We start from the raw sequence: 20,126 nt of genomic DNA, 5'->3' as shown, positions 1-20,126 counted from the left end.
GTAAATGCTCGGGAAATCTATTTAACCATCCGTGAATTTCTACAAATGAAACAAACGAAATATATGTTTCCGCAGAGGCTGAAAATGTGTGCGTGAAGTTAGGAGACATTTTTTCGAGTTTCGTTTAAACGGGTAGTTGTTGGCGCTCTTAAAATGTCACCAAAAACATTTTTCCGTTAGCCAAAAATGTAATATACTTTTTATAGTTTTTATAAGAATTAATTAACAAAAAACAAAAATGTCTGCGATAATATTTTGCTATTATTTCCACTTACACAACTACACAACGAATAAATTAAAACAAAAAAATTTGACCATCCATGAAATCCTAATTCTTATTTAAACTATATAATTTTGGATGGATTGTGTGAAAAAGAATATAAGTAGAAAAAAGTGAATTCAGATAATGACGGCTGATAGAAATGTATTGAAGAGTAGTACGTATTGTGCCGACCCTCCGTGGGGTAAAGAGCATGATGATGACGTCAGATAAAATGATTAAAATAATAGTTATAACTTAATCATTACTTAACTTTTATACAGAACTTATCTATATGATAAAAATTCGAAATATACAATAGTGTTTTTAATACAAAACGTAAGAAAATAATGAAAAAACAAAAATTAAATCCGAGCAAGTAGGTCAGGCAGTCGAGTGGGTGCAGTCTCCTAGCGACTCATGAATTGCACTCAGCTCGCGAATGCTTACCAGCTACCCTACAGCCGACAGAATGAAATAAATAATCTTACGTAACTTACAACAATAGAAAATATCGGTAACTTAGCAAGTCCAGTGTACCAACCACTCGTTTGCTCAATATTTTATTTATTGAACAACTTTTCAGTTGAAGTAACCTTTCATTTGTTTCTCTTGTATGTATTGAAAAGTTGTGAAGACAAAAAGTAACTGAAACGAAGACTTATATCCGTGGCTCCTATGTATAAGGGCCAAAGTAACAAATTGGTGCTTTTTAGCCAACTTCAAAAAGAAGGAGGTTATCAATTCGCCTGTTTTTTTTTATATGTGTGTTACCGCGAAACTCCGACCCTGGTGGTCCGATTTTGATAAAAATTATTTTAATCGAAAGGAAGTGCTTGCAGATGGGTCCCATTTTTATGTTTTTTTTTTAAATATCAATAGACTAGAAGTTTTTGATTTTAACTTCAAAATTTGTTGCGAAAATTAGGGACATTTATTACTATTTTGTTTTAAAAGCTACCTCTTAGTTCAATTAACGACATGCACTAAAAAAAATACATTTACAGTTGTTAATGTTATTTTTTTGCTGAAGTAAAAGTACCTATGCGGTCTATTTTCCTATATGGTTAAAACTTTGAGAGCCTCTCCTGAAAGTTGTCAATTTGCACACTGGCCCTTATTCGTAGGAGCCATCGATATGTCTGTTGTGGATATTGAGAAATATGTAATTCAGTAGATGTTTAAGCATATTACATATGACATGCACAAACGTAGTGAAATTATATTCCTTGATAACGTTTTCATTAAAAACTTATGCTTCTATTCAGGAGAGATATTCAAATAAACAAGCTCGTCGGTTAACAGTAAAATAACAGGAAAGTGAAATACCTTTTTTTATCGACATGCAGTTTGGCATCGCATATGGAATGTTTATTTTTGTTAGTTTCTATTTCAGCAATAACGTTCCTATAGATTTTACACTCATATTTTTTTAATATAATTTTTCTCCTTTTGATCAAAGTGATGGGTAATTTTTTATAGGAATTGAATGATGAAGTAATTGTGACATGTAATTGATCTTAAATCATAAACAATATAATTTTTTTTGTATACTTGTTATAAGAGAAATAAGAGTTAAATAAATAATATAACCTTATTTTTATGTATGAAAATATTATAATTTATGAATGAATGAACATCAATAAATTCTACATACCAACGATACGTACTTGGTTCTCGAAGTATTTCCAACGAACATTTTGAAAGAAAGAATATGGAGAGTCCATTTTTAAGAGCATATTTTTCCGTGTGCTGGTATGTCCTTGCTTCGCTTGTAACGTCCTGGTAATAATTTAGGAGCCACGAGTGCCGTCCGTTCAAATATGGTGAAAATCCATGACTATGAAGAGACAGGACCTGTCAATAACACGCTTCTCACTTTGTCAAAAAAAAAACGAATAATAAGTTCTTAATTTACTTGCTTGTTTTATATGTGTAAATTTTTAAATCAGTATGTGCTCATAAAGACTTCTTGATTTATTAAGTACATCGTTGGCCCTTTGCATAGTCCGTTTCTCTATAGTCAAAGATTTGAAGCAACGAGTGCGTCCGTTCAAATATGGTGAAAAATGTTGCCGCTGGCCACATGCGCTTTGCGGCCTATACGCGAACACGCGTTGTTTTTTATTCAATTTGCGCAACGGAATGGTGACGGTAAAGTGAAATGAAATTTCGTGGTATCGGAATTTTTACTTTTATCGTACCTTTTTCCATCGTTTGATATGTATCTTTTTAATATGGACTAAAAACGTTTCAATTTAAAAGAAAATCAGTCTGCCTGTCGAGTGGAGTTCTAAGCCACAATTCTTTTGTTTTTCTATTTTATTCGTTCACCACTAACAGAGTAAGGCTTTGAGTACCATATGAGCTGGCGACGAATTATATATCTCCGACTACCGCACTCAGAGTCAATAAGTGATCTCCCTTAGTGTATACTTAGTATATGAAATACATGCGAAGTCGACAACAATAACTTGTATTTGATAATCTATATTGTTTGCAAACCGTATCGCTGTTAGGCCTTTAGGACATGTTGTGCGGACGTTGGTATATTGCATCAATATTTTGAACTCGCCAGATAAATGTCAGTGGCTTGGTACACTTCGTGTAGTGGGCTTTTTATTTCAATACCGCTGCCGAAACACATACGTATGTTAGAAAAAAAATCAACGTGGTACATACCAAACAAATACATTACGATGAGCATAAAGAAAATAAAAGATAACTAAACCTCTAGAACCTTACTTAGTTTTAAAACTTATACTTTGGAAACGAATATTGAGGTTGACTATCGTTGCTAATTCGCATAAAATTTTAATTATATCGTATAGATTACTAACCTTTGATTTCCGAGACGAAAATCTGTATAAAACATATCGTCATCTTACTAATATTGAAAATGCGAATGATGCATTGAATAGCTGCATGGATCTCGCTGAAATTTGGAATAGATATAGAACATAGTCTGGAAGAACACATAGGCTACTTAGTTTTTTTGGAAAGCTATCTTTTAGTTTAGTTAACAACAAGCACTAATTAAAATATACATTTACAGGTGTAAATGTTACTTTTGCTGAAGTAAAAGGGCCTTTTTATTATATGGTTTCTTATTTGCACATTGGTCATTATTAATAGGAGCCATCGAAATATTATGATGCATTAAAAACAACATTGCGCAATATTTAAGTAAATGGATTTATATTAATCCTAGTATTAGATTGTAAAGTCGGCATTATTGATTGTATTAGTACTAGAGTCTACGATGGTACTCGACTACTTACTGCTAAGTACACAGCTTTCTATTATTACTTAAGACTTAATTTAATATATAAAATAATCTATATAACTAATTAAATAAGAGTGTACGTAATAAAATGTAGTGTTTCATTTTACGTGAATATTATGTACTAGTTGTCGCCCGCGACTCCGTCCGCGCGGAGTTAAAAAAAAATCGATCACTAGCCTATGGGTTCTTCCAGGCTATGATCTTCATCTATGCCAAATTTGGTCGAGATCCGTTTAGCCGTTGTGGAGATACCTTCAAACATCCATCAATCCATCTAAACATTCATATTTATAATATTAGTATGGTTTGCGATGCTATCAAGGAAAATACAATTTTCGTAAATTTTTGTCCGACTTTCTGTCCGAATATCGGCGTTTGTTTCGGATAATCTCCGAAACGGCTGGATTAAAAGTGGGAGTAACTGAGCGCTGACGAAGTCCCGGGTGATATTTACAACTGTGAGTACCCACTACCCAAACACACGTACGTAAAAATATGTTGATCCATCTTGTTGTCTCTAAAAATAGATATGACAACATGTTTTCTAACGGATTGTAATATAGAGTGCGGCTAGGTGGACTGCCGTTAAAGTTATTATAAAAATAGTTTCAGCACGCGACTTCGTCCACACGGAATTAAAAAATAAAACAGGATCAAGAGTATATAAATGAAGTAGTATAAGTAGGAGTTAGTAAGTAAATATGGAAAAACAAAATAAACGTTTCCTGCGGGAAACGTACGTATTTGCGGACTCACAGGAAGCTTATGTGATCTTCCAGACAATGTTCTACATCTACCAGTATACCAGTTCATGAAGTCATCCTGGAGATAACTTGCAACAAACATCCATCCATCCAAACATTCACATCTATATATATAAAAGAAAGTCGTGTTAGTTACACTATTTATAACTCAAGATCGATCGGAATGATTTAGCTGAAAATTGATGGGGAGGTAGCTTAGAACTAGGAGACGGACATATAAACTTTTTTATCTTGCGTGCATTTTTTTCATTCCGCGCGGACGAAGTCGCGGGTAAAAGCTAGTTTATAATATTACTAAAGTAAGAGAGATAAGATAGTACGATTGATTTTTATACATCTAAATTAATTTTAAACTTAATTACACACCCCCTACTTAATCTCATTAATGCGACCATTTTAGAGCAGGTTTCTAATTTATGATGCGATTATCGAAAGTTTTATGCATCCGGGTCCCGCGTAACTCTCTGAAAATTAACGCTAACATAGAGTAACTTAAAGCAAAGGTTATATAGACATTTAAATTATTTTGATTCTTATTGCGACCGACATGAAGTGGAAATATTATATAGTAATACAATGTTACCTTATTCGTAATAGTTTATTTGTTAAACTGATATTTATTTATTTTTCTATCAAAAGGTGGCAAACGAGCATTAGACGAAATAAATTCATAGATAGGCCCTAGGTCCCCAGTATGTCAGTAAAAAGTATTTTTGTAATTCTACCTACTCTTATGAGCCTTCACTTTTTGTTCTATTATCTTCTTTATCTATATCTATCTATATATTAGGTCCTTACATATGAAATTGGCGTTTTTCGTACTGGCCACTTTAATCACGAATTTCTCCTCTTTGGTAAGGAATTCCAAATTCAAATTTGTACAGCTATAGACTCATGTATTTGTGGTTCGATGACCGTCATTCATTTGTTTTTTTTCTTCTGTTTTTTTCTGTTTGCGTCACTCATTTTACAAAATGGAAAACTTAAAATATCGCATTATTTACGAGTACGAGTTCCGCCGTGGCACTAGTGCTGCGGAAACGACTCGAAGGGTGAATGATGTGTATGGCGGTCGTGTTGCAAAAGAAAACACAGTTCGTTTTTGGTTCCAACGTTTTCGTTCTGGAAATTTCGATCTGCAGAACAAGCCCCGTGGACGGCCTGAGACTCAAGTTGATAATGAAGAGTTGAAGGCTATTGTGGAAGCGGATCCATCGCAAACCACGTCCGAGTTAGCTGCAGGCTGCGATGTTAGTGATAAAACTGTTTTAATTCACTTGAAGCAAATTGGGAAGATTAAAAAGCTTGAAAGGTGGGTACCTCACGAATTGACTGAAGCAAACCGGCAAACGCGAGTCGACTGTTGCGTTACATTTCTAAACCGGCACAATAATGAAGGTATTTTAAACCGAATCATTACCTGTGATGAAAAATGGGTTCTTTACGATAATCGGAAGCGCTCAGCGCAATGGTTGGATCCTGGCCAGCCAGCTAAATCCTGCCCCAAGCGAAAATTAACCCCAAAAAAGTTACTTGTAAGCGTTTGGTGGACTAGTGCCGGTATTGTTCATTACAGTTTTCTCAAATCTGGCCAGACTATTACGGCTGATGTCTATTGTCAGCAATTGCAAACCATGATGGAAAAGCTAGCGGCTAAACAACCTAGGCTGGTCAATCGCTCCACGCCACTGCTGCTTCACGACAACGCTAGACCACACACTGCGCAACAGACGGCTACTAAATTAGAAGAGCTTCAATTGGAAAGTCTAAGACATCCTCCGTACTCCCCGGACCTTGCTCCAACAGATTACCATTTTTTTCGAAATTTGGATAACTTCTTGCAAGGGAAAAAATTCAACTCCGATGGGGCAGTCCAAATCGCCTTCAAAGATTTTATTGATTCCCGTCCGACTGGTTTTTTTAGTAAAGGGATCAATGAACTACCTATGAGATGGCTAAAGTGCATAGAAAATAATGGTTCATACTTTGATTAATTAAATATATTATATTAAAAAATATTCGACTTTTTGTTCCTCCCATACAAAACGCCAATTTCATATGTAAGGACCTAATATATAAAAGAAAGTTGTGTTAGTTACGCCATTTATAACTCAAGAACGGCTGAATCGATTTGACTGAAAATTGGTGGGCAGGTAGCTTAGGACCAGGAAAAGGACATAGGATAATCTTTACCCCATTTTCTATTTTTTTTATTCCGCGCGGACGGAGTCGCGGGTAAAAGCTAGTTTCGTATATTTGGCAACATACAACAGACAAGTCGAACTTTTGGAAATCTTTAAAAGTTCCCTCTAAAAACATAGCAAACAATTTGAACATATTTCATTTGTCACTCGGCGGGGGTCGGAGGGTCAGGGGGGGTTGGGGATTGGACAAGTTAAATGCGAGTACAAAGCGATACATTTAGTGAGATGACGTCGTTGTCTTCCATAGCTTTCTCAGTTTCCATGTGACCTGCTTAGTCGGACTCGTTTATTTTTCTTTAGTTCGTGCGACTTTTATCGGTGCTAAGTTTTTCCAGTTTTCAAGCTCATGAATCATGTTTTACTGTTTTGTCTACGTTTTACCATTGATCAATTAACATACTCAGAAAAGTTAAGTACAGGCTAACATTAGTGTAGATTTTGCTTTGAATCTGAAATCGGCATTAAATTATTTTTATATGAATTGTCAAGTATGAGTTTGTTAACTCACACAGAAAAAATACTTTTGTCTTTCAGCGGTTTAAAAAAATAAATCCTACAATAATTGTTTTTGTTTTATATAAAATTAGCTTTTACCCGCGACTCCGTCCGCGCGGAATAAAAAACAGAAAACGGGGTAAAAATTATCCTATGTCCGTTTCCTGGTTCTAAGCTACCCGCCCACCAATTTTCAGTCAAATCGATTCAGCCGTTCTTGAGATATAAATGGTGTCACTAACACAACTTTCTTTTATATATATAGATGTAAATGTAAATTACTTCTAAGTCAACTTCATTTTCCTTTTTAAACATTTTTTGAAGACCGAATTTTGTTGAAATACTTTTTTAAATTAGTGGCAGTACCTTCGTTTAAATGCTTCTAGCCTTATTAAATAACACCTCATTTGGTTGGTTACGTGGCCACTTACTAAGTTTTATACGTACTCCGTATTCCTTTGAGCTCTCACCATGTACGCTGCGAGAATATTTTAGAAGCAAACTTTGTTATAAAGTTTCTACCAATTAAGTTTTCTGAAATGCTAGTTGCAGCGTAATGAGACTTGTCCACCATTCGGACTTACTTTTATGGATCTAGATGAAAAATGTTAAAATTTATTCCATTCAACTATTTTATAAATTTATAAAATGAACATTATCCAAACTAATATTATAAACACGAAAGATTTAATGAGTAGGGTCTGAAACTACTGAATCAATATGAAAAATCTTCTTTCACTGTTGGGAAGCTACAATATCCCGGGGTGATTATAGGCTACATTTGTATTTTTTTAAATTTCGCGTTAATGAACTCGCAGGCAACTTCTAGTAATAAATAAAGCTAAGGAAACATTTTGTTTCAACGTTATAATGATATAAAATACGAGTACATGGGCTATTCTAAACATTGTTATGAAATGTTTTAAAAATAAGCATCAACCTGTGCAAAGCTAAGATGATCTAGTGTGCAAATAATAATGTAAAATTTAGTTTTATAGTTGAATTGAACAGAGAAAAACAAGCCCAATTTTAATAACATGACAATATGACGGCAAGAATTTGATTAACCGCGTCTCATATCTTCATATTGTATGCGCAGTTTAATACATAGCTATAGAGAAAATGGAAACGAAAATATGTCATAAGCACAGGTGGGCACAGTTAATCGAAAAGTTAACTTCGTTAATCGTTAATTCGTTAATTAAAAAATTAACTTCGTTAATCGTTAAAGCGTTAAATTCTCGAAAATTTAACGCAAGTTAAAGTTAATCGTTAACAGTTAACCATACTAAAATTATACATACTAATTTCACACTTATGTGGCGACACTTGTTTAAAATAGTAATTTGACTATACATTTATAGAATGTACACATTAGTATTAGAGACAAGTATGAATGCATTCTAGTATATTTCATTACGAGTGTGGAAAGCCTGTCATTGCAAAGAGTTCCGACAAATGTCTAACCAAGCCGAGGCGCAGCCGAAGGTGAGGGTTGACAGTTGGAACAAGTTGTAATGACAGTTTCGCACCTGTACTAAACAACTATTTTTGATACAGTTGCGAAAAAATTAAGCAATTTAATAGAATAGTAAAAACACAATAAACTTGAACTAACTAAAATTTTTGGAAAATGGCGCCAACCGTAAAAGAATACAGAGATTTTTTTTGTTTTCTTCACCCATTCTGGGTAGGCAAAGGGAACTATGCCCAAACAGCCAAGTCTTCAGTAGATTATTTTTATTGATATGAAATGAAAATGAAATTTACTGAGATGAAATAAAATGAAACCTACCGAATTCATTGAATCAAATCATTAAATCTGATATTGTAACAAATTAGGAGCTTCTTTTTTAGAAATATTTGCATGAATCATAAAAACTTCAATGATTGTTTTTTTGTAAAAACTTCTTGGTTGGTTTTTCTTTTTAACAGACATTATTTTGATAGTTGGGAAAGAGAACGCACGAGTTTGGAAAAGCTAAAGAAAAAGCACGAATATAAAAGTGTTTTAATACAGTTGCTCAAAAAGTGGCTTATTGCAGGGACGAAGAGCGTTCGGAATGTGGGCTATTACATACTCGTGCTTTTATATACTCGTAATGAAATATACTATTTCGAACCTTCTTTTGATTTTGTCCTGTTGGTCATGTCTTTCCCGGACGCTCTGATGCATCACACTTGCATGCGAACTTCACATATATCAATTATCAACTCGTTCGTTCACCATTTGAGTTGCCGACGGTCACCCAACATAGCTGAACTTACGAGCGTGGCGTGGCGCGTAATTTAAACAAAATGACGGCACGTCTCCAAGTTTCTAATTTAACGATTAACGGACTTATATTAACGGAAGTTGAGTTTAACGGAAGTTAACAAAAGCGTTAACACTTTTTGAAGTTAACTTAAAAGTTAATCCGTTAAGGAAAATGTTAACTTCGTTAATTAACGATTAACGGATTAACGAGTTAATGCCCAGCTCTGGTCATAAGTAATTAAAATTTGAATTAATGTAATTTAAATATATACCAAAAATTGACGGCAGATTGATTTGGAGGACGGAATCCTAGTGCACCGACCCTACGTAAGTGGGACAAGGTCAGGGAGATGATACCAAAAATTCGCCGTTTACATTGATTTCTAAATTTAAAAAGCAAGTTCTATTTCGATTTAAAAGTCTTACTTTAATTTAGCATTTTGAACAAGCAATAGTATTTGACTAAAGTGGATGGCTATGTCTTATTTCCTTTGTGTAACTTTTATATGGACAACATGATCAAGTCTTACTTATATGACAACTACAACTAGCTTTTACCCGCGACTCCGTCCGCGCGAAATAAAAAAAATAATAGAAAACGGGGTAAAAATTATCCTATGTCCGTTTCCTGGTTCTAAGCTACCTGCCCACCAATTTTCAGTCAAATCTATTCAGCCGTTCTTGAGTTATAAATAGTGTAACTAACACAACTTTCTTTTATATATATATAGATATTATGCTCTTTAACGTTTCTATCAGACTTTACATCATTGTAAGGGGCATTACATATATCGCATACTCTCGCTCTCTACTATCTTACGAGACGAATATTAAGCGGCCTGAGGACATTTACAAGAACATAAAAATATTTTGGCGCCGTTTTTATTGTGCTCTATGACATGTTATGTAAAAAAAAAACAATAGAATATTACAGTTTTATTGTGTTCATAATTTAGTTTACGAAAACCCGAGGCGTGACAACTGTTAAACCCAAAATAAAATACAAATGTAATGTAATTTTTATGAAGGTAAGCAAAAGTTTTACTTGAAAATCAAATACGGATATAAAAAGGCTGTTCCAAAACAAAATTTGAAAATAGTATACATACTTATAAATTTTTTATATCATAAGGTAGTTCGCAAACGAGCATGCGGTCACCTGAATACGCCTAAATAGCAAAGCGACCGCAGCACATAGATAACCGCAATTGCAGATGCGTTTCTAACCTTTAATCGACAGACGAGGGAACGCACAGAAAGAGGATATATCCTCTACTTATGCATCCCCTCCTCCGTCATATCCACTTCCCCTCCCCATCCTTTCCTTATAAGAAACGGGTTGGAGGGGAACGTGGGCTAAAATGCTTCCACTTCAAGCCTGTCTTCTGTGTGGTAGCGATATTGCGGTCGACCCATTCGTGCACCCGACAAATATTATTGCTATCGTGGGATCTACCACTGTAAAATATCCGGATACAAAATGAATATAGATACAAAACTTTTACATCTTTTGTTGTTACCAAACAAGCGTTATATTGAAGTTCAATACAATACCGAAATTAAAATAACAGAGAAATGAAAAATAAACAACGACAAAATGTGCAGATGATATGATAAGAATGCCTTTGGTGAAAATTCAAATGTGTCAAACGAAAAAAATCTAGACTTTGTCACATTTTATGACTTTATTTTATTCAGTAAATACTTTGTAAGCTATTATATTGATTAAAACCTTTAACTGTTCCCGTGATGCGGCATTTTATCGGCTTATAGGACATATTTGATTTCGCTGCGCATGGCTCGGCGGCTGTTATATGTACTCGGAACTAAGGCTGATATATTGAATTAGCCTGCAGCGTAGATAGCCGGACTTTTATTTGACCATTCGTTTTCTGTCAACTGTACCTACATGCACAAATGACTAGTTAGTAATATTTATATGTTTCAACTTTATAATTATTTAGTTCATTATTTACTTTAAATATTTTATTATTGTAATTATTGAAGTTAATCATTGAGGTTTAAAATTTTATATTTAAGAGTTCAGAAAAAAATATTAATATCTTTTAGTTGAAATTTATGAAGATGAAAATCTTCTTTTCATAATTAAAGAGTTTAAATAAAATGCAAAATGATCTTTAAATTTGACAAACTTATGTCTCCTGAGATCTAAAAGGGTTCGGGTTAATAACCTTAAAAATATCTTAAAATGAACAAGAGGATTCTTTTAAAAATCCTAATTTATTATTTTACTATTATAAATTGAAACTGGATATTTTTTAAAACTAACCATTATTTCGTAATTTCGACAATTTATATTCATTATACTTAAGGTTCATCGTCAGATATAAGTCAGTTAATTTTTTTAGTGTCCTATATCGTAAAATATACCGAGAGTATTGGTGATTATGTACATTGCTTTTAGAACTACCTACGTATGAATAAGCTTGGCAAATTGATGTGAAAAATAAAAACCATATATAAGACAGCGTAAGATTTATCAAAGACAATTTGGCGAGATGTCTTCAGTTTTTCACGAGACAATTTGAGGGCGGATGCGCTCTAGAATACGTATTGCTTCTTAGTGGGGATATAGAACAGATAGAAAGGGCTTAAACATGATTGTAATCATAATAAAAGTTATTTGCTATTACATATATTTTTAATTTTGTTTAAAGAATTATAATAAATTTAAGAAATATGTAAAAAAAAAATTTAAAGTTCATTCTTATATGTAGTAAAGATAAGAAAGAAAGAATATTAGTTTTTGATAATTCAACTAACTTTTTGTCTCTTTAACTTTTAATCGATCTTTATTTCCATAGTATAAAAATGTCTACTTCAATATACAGTAATAAAATAAATCTTAAAATACTATACAATAAAACATAATATATTTATCTCCCACAGGATTAAGAAATAAATTTCTCAGCGGTAACTTTCATCCTGAATTTCCATTGGTTTAAGAAAACGAACGGATCCATTTCGTTCAATAGATTACCCCCGTTCTGAGCAGATTGAAAAAGAAAGTTCCCTGATTACTTACTATTGGAATAAACGAGATTCTTACAATTTTAATATTCTTTTATCCATGCATCAATCCTTTTTAACTTAACAATTGGACGAATAAATCTTTTAAAATCAAAGTTAAGGTCAGGCGACTTTCAATTACTCGTAAGTATTTCAATTAAAAAAAAAAACTAATTGATATTTTTTATTGCAGGAAGAACAAAAGTAGATAAAACACAATCATTTTGGGAAACTGATTTTTAGACGTAATGGAAATGGAGTTCTTTTGTCATTTTATAAAAGTGTAAATTTTAATTTATTTTATAACACTAGAAAACAGAAAACATTATAAAGTCAAAGTAATTTCATATTAAGAGTTATTTGGAGGACAAAGTCTTTCTTTACAATAACGTTTGCAAATTCAAAAAATAAAACAAAAGAGGTAATTTACATTTACACACTCAAGAATTGACTTGATAAATATGATGTCTTAAGGTCAATGTGCTCTTAGAGGTATACGCAATAGCAAAAAAAAAATTCTCGGACTACAAATTGCTAGAACAACATAAAGTCAGACCTGACCTTGTACCTTTGTCAAAAAATTAGATTCATTGGTCGACGTTACTGTCTTACTTTTTATAGTAAATGGATATACATTTATTTTTAAAAAGATATTATATGTGTTCATTATAATGGTCGTAAGTGTAATAAAGATGTAAATTAGGTTTACAAATGTCCTTTGCAATGTTTTTTCATCAGAGATAACTTTTCATTTCAGTAGCTTTTAGAAAGGGTCGACTTTTCTATAACTTTGTTGGTGAAAGCTTTTTACTTTGTAAAGTTTTAAGCCTATAGAGCTTGACTAATATAAAAAAAAACCTGTGATATTAGTCTCAGTAAATTTTGGTTTTGAAAGAAAAATAGAACCGTAAAATGTTTCTACAGTCTGAATAGTGAACTCAGGTTTTTTTGTTTACTTATTTTAATAACTGGCAATAACGTACCGAATTTTGCTCAAATATTCAGAATAGGAATTGATATTTTTTACTTTTTAAGTGGTCTGGGTTCAATCTTAATTGGCAATAATTTTGTTTGCATTTAAAATGTAATTATTACTTTTTCAATTCTAAAAAAGCCTTACCTATTACTTACAAGCTTAGTTTCGTAGATACGTAAATTCTTACTTACTATTTTCTTACTTTTTTTTTCTGATAAAAAAATTGTTATTTATTTTTTAAACTAAGGGAACATACCCATACTACGTGACCTATTTTTTAAGATTTTTCGACCCCTCCCTCCCCTCGGTGACCATTCGTAGTATATGCCAAGACCCCCCCCTCCCCCTTTAGTTTTCACGTAGTAATTCATAATTATGATTTTTAATCATTTCACAGGCAAAAATTGAAAAAAAAAATTAATTTGACTCATACTCGTCTTTATTGCATAAGACTGCAATAAAGACGACTTCCAAAACACATAAAACTTCTTGTAGCCTCCTGGATAGAATCCGCAGAGGTCGCACGCGAGACAGGTTGTCCACTGCACCACCATGCACCAACTGTGAGTTTACAAAGCGCTAAACACCGCGCTATATTCGAATATAGGTCGAAAAAATACGAGATTTCTCTCATTAAAATCGACTACGTGACAAAAAGCTGAACCTACCCCCCCCTCCCGTGACTGACCGTAGTATTTTAAAGACTCCGCCCCCCCCCCCCCCCCTAAACGGGTCACGTAGTATGGGTACGTTCCCTAACACGTGTATAAAATAGTTTTTTTATTTACCAACATTTTAAGCCGTGAAACCAATTACCACAATCCGCCCTGTGTCGAGTGGGGAGAAAGAAAATTGAATTTTTGAAGCTTATACAAGCTTTGCTGTCGGCGCGTATGTTACATATGGTATGTGGTATAAATATAATACTTAATTTAGTCTCGAAAAGAGCGAAGAGAGCCCTTTACTATCACATAATGTTTACAGCTTTGTGGTAGACTTTTCTAAGAATCTATTTTTCTCTCAGATTTGGGCTTTAGCACACTAATTTCAATTTATTTCTAGATGTGTTATCTATCGTAATAAAATCCTATTTTATACTGAAAAAAAGGATGATATTTCATAATGTATCGTATTTTAACGCCATCTGTTAGAAAATTATAAAACCAATCAGATATGTATGATATCCCAAATTAATCATCTTTATAATGAGTATGTATGTATGTAATTATATATATATATATATATATATATATATATGTATATATATAAAGAATACATATATATATATATATATATATATATATATATATATATATATATATATATATATACTAGCTGTCGCCCGCGACTCCGTTCGCGCGCAGTTAAAAAATGGGGGGGGGGATTATGAAAAATAGATGTTGGCCGATTCTCAGACCTACTGAATATGCTCACAAAATTTCATGAGAATCGGTCAAGCCGTTTCGGAGGAGTACGGGAACGAAAACTGTGACACGATAATTTTATTTATTAGATATAATAATTAGAATACACTATAGGTCTTTTATATAAAGCTAGGAGCTGTCGAAGGTCTATCATAAAAACAACTTCAAGTGTTTATAAAAAGATTTATAGAAATCCCATCTACGGAATTTCGACGAAATTTCAAATAAAAACACAAATGAAATTTAAATACTCAATTCCAATAAAAAATCTTTTATTTTGCCGTGTAATTTGTTGAATCAAGAAAGATTTTATCATTTTAGTATTTTCCGAGCTAACATAAACTCGCTGGCTAATTTGGCGGGACAGAAAATGTATTTAAAATGATTTGATTCAGCGCGGCACCGGCCGTGTTTATATTTCGTTCGAAATTCAAATGATTTTCATAGATTAAAAAGAAAAACATATTGGTTTTTTCTTTCATTTTCTTAAAAAAACGAGACATAAATATAATTTGTACGAGTATTAGGACAGTGGAAACTCATATTTGAATTTTATATACGCTTATTATACATTAATATTCTTATGCATGAAATACGTCATATCAGTAAACTAGTTAAAAATTAAGTACGAAGTACGTCACTTGTAAAAAATAATACTAAGTTACATTAAGCTCTATTCAGAATATACCATAAAAATGCAATGATTGCACATAAAAAACAAATAAAGTTTAAGTTTTTCTATTTCAGCAATTCGTTAAGGACACTCTTCCGACTAAATAAACAAAAAGTAAAAAAAAAAAAGAAACGTAAAAGGACACGTTGACAAATGGCTGGAAAACTAACGGTTGGCATTTCCCTTTGTAGCGAGATCCGATAGACATCCGTTCCCTAATTACATATATTGATCCTAGCTGAACAATGTACTGTTCAAAATAGACTATCTTTTACAGATGTTAAAGGTCCTTTTGTGTTAAACTTCAAGTAATATATTAGAGGCCAATTGGCATTCAAAGCTGGTAATTGGTCACTTGAGACTTTAGTGTACATAATTTATTTTGTGAAATCTTCACTAAAAATCTTCTTTGGTGACCATTTAGTGAATCTGAGTCGAATAAGTGAAAAAAGGTGTAAACTATAAGAAGATGCATATATTATGTACATTTACCACATATACAGCCTTGTTTATTGGCGGCAGTTGGACGAATTTTTAATATACTCGTAATTAATAGTAGAATATAATAAATTACTAATTAATTACATGTAGACCAATTGTCAGCGTCGGTGGCTCAGGGGTTAAGCACTTGACTTGCAATCTGCAGGTCCTGGGTTCGAATCCCGCCGTGTACCAATGTGTTTTTCGATTTCCGATTTACATATGTACATTTATCCGACGTTCTTACGGTGAAGGAAAACATCGTGATGCAACCTGCACATATCTGAGAAGAAATTCAATGATATGCGTGAAGTCAACCAACCCGCACTTGGCCAGCGTGGTTGACTATGGCCTAGTCACCCCTAAATTGGGGTAGGCTCCGAGCCCCTCGGTGGGGACGCATAGTGAGCTGATGATGAGACCAATTGTCTACCTTCAAAAAGGTTTACAAAGTGACATTTTTATAGATTTTGACAGTTGAAGATATTTAACTCTACTCGTTTTTATTAATGTGCATCCTTCTACTATAAAAATATACAATTTTTTAAGGGTTAAAGTATACCTTAGTGTGTCTAATGATGTTAATATAATTAACGAAGAAAACTAAGTTATAAATGTAAGGTACGGAGCACGCTCGGGACATGTTTTATGATTGACACTAATTGCATTTCTTCCTTAGTTAGGTTACAATTTCTGACTTTGATATATATTTTAATAAACATTAGGATTTTATGTAACTAACTTATGAAATATAGTTGTAATTTTTTAAAAAGACTTTTAACAAACATTGTCAACAATTTATTAGTATTTGGAGGAAATTCACTTAGTGAAAATATTGTAACAAGTAATAAAAATTAAAAATAAAAAGTCAACTTACATATTTTTTTGTTTTCCAGTATCGTGTTGAATAAATGTAGAAGGCATTTGAATTCACCTTTGAGATTTTTCAATGTAACCTTTAGTGTATGAATGTCATGTATAAGAAAACAATCTGCACTTGTATAATAAATAAAAAGTGTTCAAATTAAATTAACAATTGGGGAGAATAACAATAACATTGAGGGAATGTGGACTAACAGTGGAAATTTAAAAAAATGTAAAAACCATGGGGGAAATCGATTTTTACTTCAGCCGATTCTATTTCAGTGATCATTAATCAAGTTGATTTACTACAAGTTTCCTGTCTATTGGAACCCTTGGGCAGTGAATTGGTCAACCAATGTCCGAATTCAATCGTATGGTACAGTTACCTTTTGGTAAAGGTCTTTTACCTTATGACTATTGGAATAGAGCAAGATTTACTTCTGGGTTTCATCCTTAATATACACGAGTGATTTCGATTACATACAGACAACCCTTAAATTTAATGGAAGATTTCAATGTTAGTAAATAATACCAGTAACAGAAAATTCTGCATCACATTTTCTTGTATTACATTTATAAAGAAATACGGAAATTAAGAAGCTATACTAACCAAGTAGATAATACATTGAAAATATACAAAATACATATAAAAATAAATCATTAAATTCCTAGTAAAAGAGATAAACTAAAACTTTACAGGCGATAAAAAGATTAGTAGATACCCCTGATGGGACTCGAACCCACAATCCCCGGCTTAGGAGGCCGATGCCTTATCCATTAGGCCACAGGGGCTTGCACGCTAATATGAAATTATAAGGATATTTTATCTACACCAATGACGTAACTGGAGTTATGTCATAAATTCACTCACCTCTGATTCTGCATATGTGTTAAAATAGTAGTAAAATTAACGATGAACGTTAATCTTCAGGATATCACAATTAACGTACAAATAAATAGTATTTTCTGTAATAACCATTGTTCACTGAAATTAGTAAATTTTAACAAGTTATGTCATAAAATAGTTATACACTTATTAAATCATTAATGAAATACAACACTTTCTTTTCGAAAATTAAAAGTACTCATAAGTTTTCAAAACAAATGTCAAAATTAACTTTTTAATATTTGTACACGCAAATGGTTTTTTCTCTCCGGCCAGTCCGTCTTTACTGCCAGCGAGCGAAGTATAACCTTTTTACAAGTATAAGTTTGACACATACCCACCAAAATTATTTTTTGGAATTTTAAATTGTTAAGAAATGTAAAAACATAAAAATAGTAAAAATACATATCAGATACATTTTTTGGTTATATAATTTTTTACCTTATTTTATACTAAGTAGGTTTCTCCGTGTAAAAATAATAATGACATAATACATATCATAAGCCTTTCATTTTTTACGAAATTATAAGAAAAATGTTTTTTACACTTACTAATAGATCTTTTCAATAATTAAAATAACTTTTAAAATAGTTAAGTACTTTTTTAGGTTATCTGGGACATAATCTATCTAATATATAAAATTCTCGTGTCACAGTTTTCGTCACCGTACTCCTCCGAAACGGCTTGACCGATTCTCATGAAATTTTGTGAGCATATTCAGTAGGTCTGAGAATCGGCCAACATCTATTTTTCATTTTTTTTTTACTGCGCGCGGACGAAGTCGCGGGCGACAGCTAGTATAATACAAAATTATATTTTTTATATTAAAGTGGGTTAGTACATCATAGTGACCATCCGTCACCATATGTCAAATCTCCTATTACATGCAACACAGCAAGGGCTCTTAAAAAATTGTATTTCAAAAAACAGCGTTGATATAACGTAATAAAAAAACTACAGTTGAATATATCACGCTTCTCGTGCACTTGATATATTGTCAGTGGGGTGCAAATTCAATTTAGTAGTTTGTATGCGTTCATACTCACTCGCAAGCATCCACTCTATCAACATTGTTAACAGAAAAGGATTCCAAATGAAAATACTGTTGTAAAATACATATTTTATTCGTAAAAGGTATAGAAAGAAAGTAGGAAATAAGTAAATTTTATTTAATTCGATTCATTATCGATATTAAATACCGACTAGGAAATTCTTTGATAAAGGGTAATTGAGGATGATGCCATATGGGCGTTGCGTAGTCTGTACGGCATAACAGCGATTCATCGAAGTATCTTAAATAAAGTTAGCTAATCTGTTTGTTGAATTATTGACATTTGAATTATGTTCAAAGTTTGAGATGAATCAACTAATAAATATTGTACTAATAACGTTCCATATTTGAAATTATTTTGTAGACAAAACACAAAATGAATTTGCAAAACAAAAATTTCATCTTAGTTTCGATTGTATAAGTTAAAATAAAATATTTTTGCTAACATCCAATAACAAATTGCATACAATAATTCCGAGTTGTCGCCTCGTACGAATTGATGTTAGTATGAAAAATCTTCCAATGTACGGGAAGTATGTAGAAATTGAAATGTCAGAGTAAGATGTGAGATGGCGCTGGCATCGGAATTTAGATTCCTTTTACAAACGTTGTATGTCGAATAATTATATAGAACTAGCTTTTATCCACGACTCCGTCCGCGCGGAATAAAAAATAGAAAACGGGGTAAAAATTATCCTATGTCCGTTTCCTGGTTCTAAGCTACCTGCCCACCAATTTTCAGTCAAATCGATTCAGCCGTTCTTGAGTTATAAATAGTGTAACTAACACGACTTTCTTTTATATATATAGATGACATTATTTACGTAATCAAATATATAAAAAGTCATTGTGTAATTTGTTGTATATAATATGATGTCTAAAACACTAGAATCTACTAATGCTGCTTTTTATTTTTGCGGACGAGAACACATTTTTTACTTTAAAAACAAGGAAGAGACTTGTCAAATTTTTTGATATGTGCTCAATTTTAGTTTGCATAAAACCGAAATCGAATTTCAGCAATCAGCTGAATTTCGAATTAAATATTAATAAATATTAACAAGTTTACTAAAAACGATCAAAGATACATGACATGTCAAATGTTGCAAACATATAAAAGTGTTTGCAACTATGTATGTCCTTTGACAGACACGATATTTGATATGAAATAGTTTTCGTCGAAAACGGTATAATAGAAGCTAACAATTCATATTATATATTTTTTAATAAAATTCAGAATCTTTGTATTTGAAACATTTAATAGCAGTATTTCAAAAGTTTGTTACTTTCAAATTAGCATAAACATTTTGTGTTTTAAATATTATAAATACGAAAGTTTAGATGGATGGATTGATGGATGTTTGTTAGAAGGTATCTCCGGAACGGCTTAACGGATCTTGATGAAATTTGGTACAGATGTAGAACATAGTCCGGAAGAAAATATGAGCTATTTATTGAGATTTTTTTGATTCCACGA

General features: G+C 32.4%; 1 non-coding gene across 1 annotated transcript; it reads right to left on the bottom strand.

The window, feature by feature from the left end:
- Positions 1-17,431: 17,431 nt before the first annotated feature.
- Trnar-ccu lies at positions 17,432-17,504 on the bottom strand. Its single transcript has one exon. It is a non-coding gene; the product is annotated as a tRNA-Arg (tRNA).
- Positions 17,505-20,126: the final 2,622 nt, after the last annotated feature.

The sequence above is a fragment of the Papilio machaon genome, chromosome 25, assembly GCF_912999745.1.
Source record: "Papilio machaon chromosome 25, ilPapMach1.1, whole genome shotgun sequence".
Taxonomy (NCBI): domain Eukaryota; kingdom Metazoa; phylum Arthropoda; class Insecta; order Lepidoptera; family Papilionidae; genus Papilio; species Papilio machaon.
Note: the sequence above shows the minus strand (reverse complement) of the source record. Positions and strands in the feature narration are given on the sequence as shown.